Source organism: Embiotoca jacksoni, unplaced genomic scaffold (genome assembly GCF_022577435.1).
Source record: "Embiotoca jacksoni isolate LCO1_2020_lvr unplaced genomic scaffold, fEmbJac1.0.p SCAF_7, whole genome shotgun sequence".
NCBI classification, from domain to species: domain Eukaryota; kingdom Metazoa; phylum Chordata; class Actinopteri; family Embiotocidae; genus Embiotoca; species Embiotoca jacksoni.
Window position 1 is genome coordinate 7,445,019 of NW_027185425.1, and position 12,616 is coordinate 7,457,634.

The following is a 12,616-nucleotide window of genomic DNA, read 5'->3' on the forward strand; positions in this document are numbered from 1 at the left end:
TGTAAACTCCGCCTCAACAAATTCCATCTTCCATTCACATCTAACTTACTTTGTCTGGCCATTGATTATGAATCTGTAGATGGACCATTTGCTCAGTGCTTTGCTCTCAAATGACTGTACAAAGCTGTGGTAGAATGACGATCTGCTGCCTTTCCCTGGCTGAGTTTGTACTGCACCTCATTAGGGGTCCAAGCATCAACCTGGTGGTGGAACATATTGTTTTTGTTTAATTTTCAGTTCCACTGAATTTTCTGACAGTTGTAGTCGTCATTAACACGTTACCAATCTTACAGAGCCGCACACATTTTATCAGAATCCAGTAGCACCGTGATCTTTTTCTCCTTAAGTTATTTAATGGTTGGCAAACAGCTGTAAGGTGCTTTACAGCCACATTCTGGTGATAGCAACACATTACGCCCAGGAGATGTTAAAAAAAGAGAAATACAGCAAAACAAAATTTTAGTTTTCAATAATTATTTGAAAATCATTACCCCTACTACGAAGCTTTTAAAACGGGTTTTTTTTTCTCATTTTTTTCCTTTAAATGCGGGTCTATTGCAGCCCTCTTGGACAAAGTGGTCAGTCTTCAGTCAGCTAAAGGCTGCAGGATTTCTTTCAATTTTGTAGTATGATTATCTGTATGCAGAAGCATGTCTTACAATAAAATCCAGTGCTTATTAAAGATCAAAGCGTATTAGTGAATATTATTGAGGTGCTTCAGTGGCAATCATTTTCCACAAATGACTCATATTCAATCACTTATTCCTCATAAAAAAAGACAAATCCAACAAAATGAATTTCTTAGTTACCTCATACTGTCACAGTCTTGTACTAAACTAATTGACTAAGAGGGCAGACTAATTCACTTTTACTTGTACCCTGGAAGAACTGATTAGACATATACAGTACTATTCCTTATTTCCTTTTGAGTTAACTATTCAACCGCACTAATTGGTCTGCTTGCTTCAAAAAAAGGTAAAAAATGACAATAAAAACACAAACAAATCCCAAATGGCCATGGTTGCTCAGAGAAAACCACTTGCACGGAATAAGCGGAGTGAATAGTTGGCTGGGTTAAGGTTCAGGGTCAAGGGTTACTGACTACACATTTATATTCCCACATTCTTATCAGGACAGCTTTCTGAATAATAACAACGTTTGTGGGGGTCAAATGGATTGTAGGGCTAAAAAACAGAGTGAAACCCATTTGTGTCTAAGTGCACCTCATCATCACCTCGCATCATCACCTCGCATCAGCATCATCATCATCATCATCATCACCCCCACCACTACCAACACATCCACAGTCACTGTCATCATCAAGAGCTGCATCACTTTCTTGAGTTTATAACTAATCATGTCTGTGCCCGTGGCCAGATGGAAAACTCTGTGTCTGTCTGTGAGTGTGAGTGTGTGTGTGTGTGTGTGTGTGTGTGTGTGTGTGTGTGTGTGTGTGTGTGTGTGTGTGTGTTAGCAGCTGAGCCATAATGGAATCCTCAGGGCTGTGGATGAGCAGAGGAGGTACTTTGATGGATGTGTCTGGTCACTGATAGAGGGTGTCTCTGGTCTGAAAGGGAGACAGAAGGAGATGCAGGAAGAGGGAAAGAGAGGAAGAAACCGAATGAATGGATGGAAGAAACGTGAGAGGGGACAGGAGGCAAAGGAAAGAAGCAGAGCGAGAGACCAACAGCATTATATTGATGTAAATAGAAGGAGAGAAGGGAAGCTGCATAGGATAACTCAGTGTGTATGTGTGTGTTTAAGTGACATCACAGTAACAACATCAGATATTGTTACAGATAATGACTAAACTCTGAAAACACACACACAATCACTTTGACAGCACCATTTGGAGGCATATACTGTCGACACACACACACGCACAAAGAAATACAGATACATGTGGATTACACCTGATATTAAAAGACCGTTTTAAACAGCTCAATGAACAAACTGAAGCAGAACACATTCTCATGTGTCTTGAGTACATTTATATTGGTCTGTACATACAAACTGACGTACTTTATACATACAGAACATAATCCAGTGTCCACACTACTGGTTGAGGCCTCAGCTGTAAGTGTGGAAACTCTTGACACCACTTTTCATTTGAAAGACTTCTAATTGGTCAATTGCATAGCCCTCATGCTCAATCAGCTGTTGCCTAGCAACTGCAGTCTGGGGGAGCAGGAAGAGAGGAGCGGAGGGGGGGGGAAAGGGCTGGGCAAAAAGTGATAGGCGAGCAAATGAGAGGTGGAGGTAACGGTGGAGGTCGGGGGTAATTTAGTGTGTTTGTGCTTATTTTGTTAGAGCGAAAGATCGAGAGACAGATATTGTATACAAGAGGTGAGAGGAGAGAGGGAGGGGAAGAAAAATCATTCAGCACACAGAGGTGGAGAGAAAGTAAGAGGCGGCGAATGCTGCCACCCAATTTCGTTTTCGACAGATTCACTTGAACAGGCTCAGTCATGCACAACCACATGTCCAATTTACCAAATACTATCAACAAATACTGCACCTCTGAAGCAGTTCTTAGAGTGCTTCTCCACATGATTCACTGATAATGCTGTCAGCTTACACATACCGTACACTGTTGTCCCTCACAAGACAAATACAAGTGCATTGCCAAAGCACGACAAAAATACAGTGGGCAAATATTCTCCACAAAAATGATGAAATCCTGCGTAAACTAACACCTCTGTTGACTTGGCAAGATATCAGTTCCCTTCGTCTTCCCCTCCCAAAATAGATTGAAGCAGAGAGCGAGACAAAAGACAAAACATGAAAATGCTTTGTCGCTTTTGAACAACTGTAGTGATTTAATACATGGTGTTGAGCCATTGCTGAGGGAACATCACTGACTACAAGATGAGTGCAACTAATTTTAAATATAGAAAAATTGGAGGCAGGACAGCGCTGATGCTTACTGATGGTTATCCAAAGTCTGGGAAGATATTTGGTCGAGCATTAAAAATGCCTTCCATGATCCTGACCAGCAGCAATTTAATTCAACCCATCTGTGTTGAACTTGTTTATAACAATACAAGTTGCATCTGATGGATAAGATGACTGACTTATTTTGCAAACTGCTCTTTAGCTGTCTCAGCTGTTGTCTGTGATGGTGCTCAAAACCATGTTTGTCTTTCTCTAAAGATGATTATAATGGGGATTTAGAAACACCAAAGAAAAATAACATTACCCAATTTAAGTGTGACTAAGAAAATAATTTAAATTCGTCTGAAGTAAATGGTCTGTACTTACAGAGTGCATTTTCACCTTAGCAGTCATTACAATGTTTCCTATTCACCCATTTATACACACACTCGCACAGCAATGACGACAGAGAGGCCATGCAAGTTGCTTGTCTGCTATTGGGAGAAACTTAGGGTTTAGTGCTTTGTTTAGTGCTTTGCCCAAGGACACTTCGGCATATGGACAGAAGGAACCGGGAATTGAACAGCCAATTTTGTGATTAGTGGGCAACCCGCTCTACCATCTGAGCCACAGCTGTCTCCTCATTCTCTTCCCATCTGCCAGTAATTACTTTTTGTTTCTGAATGTCATATACCTGTAACTTTCTACAGCACAAATGATTGAGTTAACAATTAACATGTGCCGTATAGACTCTGTGTCCAACCTCTTGTAATAATGTTCCCTGTACAGTGTGCTCCCACTTCTCTTAATATATTGGCTGTTTGAAAAAAATGGTAGAGCCATTTATTTCTATTTTTTTTTAAAGGATTATTCACATTTTCTTCACTAACTCACTTTTTCTTCTGGTTTAGTTCTTCTGTGTCACAATTCACATTGTTCCAGAAAAAGTTTATCTCTAAAAAATATACACAAATTCAACTTTATTTTCCATCTGTTTAAAATGCAGCACTCTTTATGTAGGTTGGGGTTTTTGTCCTGTCCAGGTGGAGATAAGTTGGGACTCATCGCTGTTGCCTGCTAGGACATGTAAAAAGGGGCAAAACTATTAAGAGAAGTGGGTATCCCCAAGGTAAAACCTGTGACACACCTACTTAAAAGACCTTGGAAGACTTCTAAATAACGGGCCAAAGTCACAAACACCATGCTGCTGTAGGCCCCAAACAAACGTACAGCAGAGCCCTGCATAAGACCTGCAGAAATGGGTATGAGAAAATGCCATTGCCAACAAGTCTGATATGTGTTTCTCAAATATGACAGTGGAACATTGATGTAGTTATGTAGTTAAATATCAACAAGATCATCATTACAACTGAGCTTATTTTAATAGTTAATAATGCAGCCAACTACTGCAGAGCAACATGTCATTCACTATAAAACGAGAACTTGATGCAATCTAATATGCAGCACATGCAGTAACAATACCTTACTATAATTGTAACAAAGAACCACCATCCTTCGGGGATAGACAGTCACGCAGCCAAACAAATCATCCAGAATGTGTGAGGGCTATGTACCCTTCCCTTTTGTTCTCTCGTTCTTGTCCTTCCCTGGTCAATGAGAAGAGACCTGGGTGGGTGGTGGTTATCCCTTAATGACCCAGTTTACTTTGAAAATGCATTGATCTCAGCCAGTGCTTTACTTAACACGAACAAAGGAGCCTCAAAGCCCATCTTATCACTGTCAGTGTGGCCTGGATAATGCTGCAGATTATATTGTTTGTCATTCTACTGAAAAAAGTATGTTATGATTCTCAGGACTTGCCAAAACACATCTTTGTCTCTGTCACTAATCTAATTTAAATTTAATATTTTTTTCAAAAAGCACCATCTATGTTTTTGAAAAGAACACAATTTTAACAAATCAAAACCTAACTGAATTAAGTGTAAACATCTCTCTCCTTTCCACCCGCTTTCACAGCATGCTGATAGTGAAACAAGAGGAGTGTCCTTCAGATGGCATTCACACAATCAACAGTTGAGTGGGACTGCAGAGGAGAACCTGCATGAGCGTGCAGGCGATAGGGGGGGAACAACACGGTGTGGGGAGGCAGTGAGTGTGTGTGTGTGTGTGTGTGTGTGTGTGTGCAGGTGTATAAGTTCAGCGTAAAAAGATTATATAGGGGTTTCTGCACTTTAGTCATCAATCACGTGGAAATCAAATCACAGTTGAGTATTCCCAAAAGCACACCATAGATGTAGGTAACTTTTTATGTATTTTCTCTATGTTTCTGCAGCCACTAGATATGCAGATATTTGAACTTGTTTTAGAAGGATAATCATTGAACAATGTGTCAGCTTGTATTATATCTTATTATATTTTTAATTAACCTATATACAGTAGTTGACTGTACAAGGTCCACATTCACATCCACAAATGCAAAGTTGAGCTTTTTAAATTGTTCTATCCCAGCATGCAATCTCGTTGTAATTACACATTTTTAATATAAGCCGTTTATTTTTTTCTTGCCTAATGTTTTACCATCTTCTCATAATTTCATCTATTGATCTTTTTGTTATTCCCACGGCATTGACTTCATCGCTGATAATCTCCTTTATAGCGTTTTGTTCTTGTTATATTCATATTTATTCATTTCAGTGGGATCAGATTTCCTTTTGCGGTCGTTCTGTTAGAACGGCTGGAATCACTTTAACACACCCAAATACCTAATTTAAATAGAGCGATTTGCACCTGATATCAAAGACGCAATTACTTTTAGTAAATCAACTGCAAAACGGGTGCAAAATAAATTTGCAAACTTTTGGTATAAACATGCAATTTAGTACCCTTTATTTGAAATCTTAGTAAATCAGGCCCAAAGTGTGGTAAAAGTGCAATAACATTAAAAAAAAAAAATCTAAAAATTCTGTATATAAATATAATTTGGGTGACCTTGACCCACAGAGTCCCGGAGGAGCGGGACACATATTGTCAGCCACCCTCATCATCTGTCCGGCTCAAGGAACTTTGCTGGCACATGTCTCACTCCCTCTGGCCACACTTACTACTTTCCCCAACTCGCCCTATCAACACTAAATCCTGGCTGGAATTGGGGCCAGATGTCAATCCCTCCTTTTGAAGAGAAGGAATTGAAAAAGTGAGCAGAGGACAGTGAATTGAGAGGAAAAAAATAGTGTGACAGAAAGAAACAGCAGCATAAAGAGACAGAGAAAAGATGGAGAGAGGAGAGATGTGGGTGAAAAAGAAAGGGGAGTGTTTCAGGCCGGCCTTAGTGTCATCACGGAAAGTATTCACAGCGCTTCACTTTTTCCACATTTTGTTATGTTACAGCCTTATTTCAAAATGGAATAAATTCACTTTTTTCCTCAAAATTCTACACACAATACCCTATAATGACAAAGTGAAAAAGGTTTGTTTAAAATGTTTGCAAATGTATTAAAAATAAAGAGCAAAAATATAACACGTACATAAGTATTTACAGCCTTTGCTCAATACTTTGTTGAAGCACCTTTGGCAGCAATTACAGCCTCAAGTCTTTTTGATGCTACAAGCTTGGCACACCTATTTTTGGCCAGTTTCTCCCATTCTTCTTTGCAGGACCTCTCAAGCTCCATCAGGTTGGATGGGGAGCGTCGGTGCACAGCCATTTTCAGATCTCTCCAGAGATGTTCAATCGGGTTCAAGTCTGGGCTCTGGCTGGGCCTCTCAAAGACATTCAGAGTTGTCCCGAAGTCGCTCCTTTATTATCTTGGCTGTGTGCTTCGGGTCGTTGTCCTGTTGGAAGATGAACCTTCGCCCCAGTCTAAGGTCCAGAGCGCTCTGGAACAGGTTTTCATCAAGGATGTCTTTGTACATTGCTGCATTCACCTTCCCCTTGATCCTGACTAGTCTCCCAGTTCCTGCTGCTAAAAAACATCCCCACAGCATGATGCTGCCACCACCATGCTTCACTGTAGAGATGGTATTGGCCAGGTGATGAGCGGTGCCTGGTTTCCTCCAAACATGATGCTTGGCATTCCGGCCAAAGAGTTCAATCTTTGTTTCATCAGACCAGAGAATTTCGTTTCTCATGGTCTGAGAGTCCTTCAGGTGCCTTTTGGTAAACTCCAGGTGGGCTGTCATGTGCCTTTTACTGAGGAGTGGCTTCCGTCTGGCCACTCTACCAAACAGGCCTGATTGGTGGAGTGCTGCAGAGAAGGTTGTCCTTCTGGAAGGTTCTCCTCTCTTCACAGAGCAACACTGGAGCTCTGTCAGAGTGACCATCAGGTTTTTGGTCACCTCCCTGACTAAGGCCCTTCTCCCCCGATCGCTCAGTTTGACCGGGCGGCCAACTCTCGGAAGAGTCCTGGTGGTTCCAAACTTCTTCCATTTACGGATGATGGAGGCCACTGTGCTCATTGGGACCTTCAATGCTGCAGACATTTTTCTGTACCCTTCCCCAGATCTGTGCCTCAATGCAATCCTGTCTCAGAGGTCTACAGACAATTCTTTGGACTTCATGGCTCGGTTTGTGCTCTGACATGCACTGTCAACTGTGGGACCTTATATAGACGGTGTGTGTCTTTCCAAATCATGTCCAATCAAATGAATTTACCACAGGTGGACTCCAATCAAGTTGTAGAAACATCTCAAGAATGATCAGTGGAAACAGGATGCACCTGAGCTCAATTTTGAATGTCATGCCAAAGGCTGTGAATACTTATATGATCACTTATGTGATTTTTTTTTTCATTTTTTTGTTTGTAATAGATTTGCAAAAAATTCAAAACAAACCTTTTTCACACTATCATTATGGGGTATGGTGTGTAGAATTTTGAGGAAACAAATTTATTTAATCCATTTTGGAATAAGGCTGTAACATAACAAAATGTGGAAAAAGTGAAGCGCTGTGAATACTTTCTGAATGCACTGTATGTGAGGGCCAGGCAATGGAGACCTTCATCCTGCTCTTTACCCTCTGGTTGCCTTACTGCTACATCTCAGTCCTCACCTCTTTACCTGAGCCAAGCAGCCTCGATCTCTACTCCTGATAATGAGGGCCCACATTCAAGCTAATTACCATCATATTACCATCATCTCATCATTACATAAAGAGGAATATTTCCACATTAAAAGATAGTGGTGAGTCAGACTTTGGCTTGGTACTCCAGTGATATGATACTGGGGACAGATGAGAGCATTGTCAAAGCACTGGGAGAAAACTCTCTCTCTCTCTCTCTCTCTCTCTCTCTCTCACGCTCTCTCTCTCTCTCTCTCTCTGCTTAAATGCATACAAGTGGGTGCTGCAGAGGCAGGGGGCTAATCTCAGAGCTCCTAAACTTCTGGTTAAAAAAAATGCATGTGTCTGTGTGAGTGTACAAACACATTTTCTGCTTGGAACACTCATTGATGATCCATCAGCTCGGTGCATTTTCTACGATATCGATGTTTAAAATCTGTTCATCGTGTGTTGGCATGCTGAAGTAGGTGCCTCAACCCGTTATTTTTGTCTCATGAATCAACAGTGCAGCTCTCTGCGTTACGGATGTCAGGAACCATGGCCGTTGCCATGGTGATGCCACACTGCAATATTCTTTTGCAGCTCGCCTGCCCACCAATGCTTGCAGCAGCTTCCAAGCTGAGAAAAATGACAGCGGGAGGGAGGGGAAGAAAGAGGAGACAAGAGGAGAGACTGGAGTAGTGGGGGTCTGCTGCTGGATCCAACAGAATGCTAATCATCCTTTATCGACAGTTTGTCCTTCATTATGCAGGAGACAATGCCCAGGACCACAAGAGAGGGCATTAACGTTTACATAAACACACAGGTATACGTACAAAAACATATCCATTCATAAGTGGGCACCTTCCACACATGTGTACATTGACACTACAACATGTGCAAGTACTACAGGGCTTATTTTGATGGCAGCCAGGAGCTCTGCTGCTGAAACACCCACGCCATTAACAAATGCTCAATTATTAACGAGACACAAAATGGATCTAATTGCTCACTGCAGTCCAACATTTCCATCAGCATTCCCAGGATGTTCCTGGAGCAGCCAGCATTTTTCCTGCTTTTTTCACAAGTTCTCTGGGAAAGAAAGACATTGATATGCAGTATATTCCCTGTGCTCTTAGGATTTAGGGGTCAACCAGTGAAAAGGAGAGCTGCCATTATCATCTTGGCCAATTTACACATAATCTCATCAACATTTGTATTTAATTTAGCATATAAGGTAGTGTTTCATATAAAAAAAAAAAAAATTAAAAAAAAAACAGGTGCAGGCTTTGTTTAAAAAGGTTGGGGACAATGTCAAGGTCACAAGTCATTTCTTGTGCAGGCACATCATCTGCATACTGTAATTAAAACTCCAGCCTTGAAGAGCAGCCATGAAATAAGATGCGGGGTCATTCTCCTGTCATTTGAGACTCAAAGACTTAACTCCCCACATGATCTCTGGCCCTTCTTTACTTTTATTTGGGAGGGTATTAAAGCAGTCATGTTTTATGAAGCATTCCATGAGGATCTATTGTCAGCCTCTTCAGTTTCATCTTTCTTGTTAATGCTAATAAAGAATGCAGAGGGGAATGTCCTAGTTTTGCTAATGGTAACTCATTAAGATTAGCTTGCTGGATTTAGAGCAGTGAAATTACCCCTTCATGATTGACTTTGTCAATATTTCTTTTGTGTAAATCTTGGTTGTACATCACAAGTGCGATTACTTTACCCAAAATCTCAGCTAGTACCCCTGTGTCTGTGACCAAACACACACCGATGATCATCCCTGAGCATTTAAACAAATAAAAAATAGACTACCATACCTGTAAACAATGAGTCAATAAGGAAACCCCCTGTGAGATGGTTCAAAAACGGATGTGGTGGACTAGATCGAACTGCGGCAGTTCAATAACACTGCATTGTCATACTGCATACCCTTGAGTACAGCAGGTAGATACAGCTTAGTGAACCCAAGGTCAACTCCCAATTCTCCACAGAGGGGAAATGGGAGGACATTTTGACAAATACAGAGAGAGGGAAACAATAAAAAAAAAATAATAATTAAAAGACAACAGAGGGTAGTCACAGGGGAATGTTGGCCTAGCATGATGTGATAGCTCACAATAAACTGGGTAACTAATGGTCCTTCTCCTTGTGCCAATTACTGTTAGTCAGTCAGAGCTAGTCACACAGGCTCCAGAGCCCTATGGAGACCATCCACCAAGGTCCAATGCCCCACCTCCTCAACCATTCACCCCCACTCCACCTAAGCTTGTTTCAGTTAAAACAACAAAAACAGCATTGTGTTAAAAACAAAGGGGCTCTGTTGGTAGAGGCTGTAGGTACTGTGGAGAAAATTAAATACGATATAGCAAGACTAACTTGACTAATTTGTTCCATTGCCTTGTTGGACAGTCTTGTATTTTTTTTGCTGGATCCTTTTTCATCGTGACGCCTGTTGTTACCAAATAGCATCCTCATTGATCTGAATGGAGTGGTTGTGTTGCTGAACATGCCCTAACTCTCCTCTGTCTTTGATTATGGTACAAGTTACTGTGTATATTTGTTTCTCTTTAAAACTTCCCATATTGTTTATTACCATGAATTCAGTGTTTGATGATACTGCATTATAATTTTTCCCCTTGCGTCTCTCTCTTCCTTACCCCCTTTCTGGGTATCTGGGTTGCCTTCTAGTTCATGGTCCCACCTGACAAGCCTGGAGGCCCTCGGCGCAGAGGAGCTCGGGGCTGTCTCTCCCCCAGCTGAGCCCCAAGGGTACGCTGCTGCTGCTGCTGGAAATCTGGCAGGCTGGGCAGGCATGTGGAGCCTATACTTCAGCCCAGGCATGCAGATCCATGACCCCAGAGGGAATGCAGACTCCTACACTGAGTGGTTTATATATTCACAACACTTCCCTGGCTGGGGGCTTAGAGTCTGGGAATACTCCACGAGGACCTAACTGCACACACTGACAACATTCACGAATGAATATGTTAACCACGGCTTTGCTTCACCCTTTAGGCAGGCTTAAATATATAAGTGGATATCATTACAAAGAAAATACGGCTTTGTCTAGAGTTGTACCAGTGAGCCAAGCATACCTTCAGACTTCACAAAAATGAGCACAAGAATGTAAATAAGTCTGGCAATATATCATACATTTCCTCCACAGAGATCTCCCATGGGAATCTTTTCATCAAGGACTAAGAGAGAAAAAAACTCTGACCTGCTGCTCTTAGATAAGCAGTATTTATCACTTCACAAGTTTTTCCTTTAATTGAAGATACAAAAAAGTCAAAACTGGGTGCAAGACTGCATCAGGCACCCTTCCATCCCCCGCAGGACCTTGGCAACAAGCAAGCAAGCAACAACAAAATCCATTCAGTATGATCAAAAGAAGTCTCCATAAAAATTCACCAATAGGCCTTGCCTTTCACTGCCCTGACCTTCTGATAACCTCTGTTTAGCAGGAGGGTCAATGAGGGTCCAACCAATGCCGTCCATTTCTAAAGACTCTGGGCTCTTGGGAGGCAGTTAGCCGTCTCATGGCCTACATACAGAAGACTAGGGGACTTGAAAGACAACTCATTAGGGAAAATCTCCACTTAGTAGTATCCATGGTCTGCGGTCTTTACAGACCGATGATTTAATCTGAGCTGCAGCGGAATAATTTCTCCTGCTTGTCAGCTCTTAGCAGCAACAGTAAAGTAAACATAAGATCTCCTGTTCCACTGAATTATGTGTCAGCACATAAAGGGAAAATCATATTATATTATATCAATGTAAATGTAAATGTTTTCTAATAATGTTACATCAACATACCCAGTGAAAGGGATATATCTTATCAACATGTGAAAATCAGAGTCCCTAATATGACACGATATCTGTCTTATTTGGAAATGTTCTCACCTGTTAAACATTTTTTGTTTCACACTGTGAACAGATGTACTTCAATACATTTAGATTTAATAAACCACAGCTGCCACGCACTTCACTAACAATTCACCGTTACACATGGATACCTGTCCCAGTTGCCCCTCAGTGCACCAGCTCTAAGAAACATTTGACCATTTCAATGTTTAAAGCTCCCTTTGGCCGAGTGCAAGTCCATCTTTCTGTGTAACAACTTTGAGGAGTTATTAAGGAGATCTGCAATATGTTATGCTAACTTGTGGAACCATCCTTTTAACAGCAGGAGCTGATTTTCTAAAAAAAACAAATTAGTAGTGGACTAATTTTTTTTTAAATATATGCAGCTTGAAATCTTCCTGACTCAAGTATTTTACCCACTGTCTTTAAGAAGTCTCCTGTACACATCACTTTTAATCCATACAGAAAGCAAGATGTCCCAAACAATAAAGGCATTCTGCATAATATTTGATTCTACGAATATATGAAAAATTTAAAAACTCAGTCTGTCACTTTAACCAAAGCGGCTAATACCTCAGAGTAAACAAATATGCAGTTATGCCTTGCTAATTCACAGTCTGGATTCTTTTAATCCTACTGACAGTTATGTGCTAATATGTCACGCCTAACTGAAAACACACTTCACACACAATCAACCTCTAATGCCAAAGCTACAGTATGTTCATTTGAGCCAATTGGCCGCAAAACTAGACTAATCCAGCACCAATCTCTGAGAATCTCAGTCTACTCTTACCAGTCACAGTATAGCAGAGTTAATTTTCTACGCTATGCCATGCCACCTCTCCAGCAAAGAGAAAGTGATGCCAAGTGCCTCTT

At 41.1% G+C, this 12,616-nt stretch overlaps 1 protein-coding gene across 1 annotated transcript in view; it reads right to left on the bottom strand.

Annotated features, from left to right (window-relative positions):
- gabbr2 (gamma-aminobutyric acid (GABA) B receptor, 2) overlaps positions 1 to 12,616 on the bottom strand; it is a 179,009-nt gene that overhangs the window by 38,746 nt on the left and 127,647 nt on the right. The gene's annotated exons all lie outside the window — the stretch shown is intronic.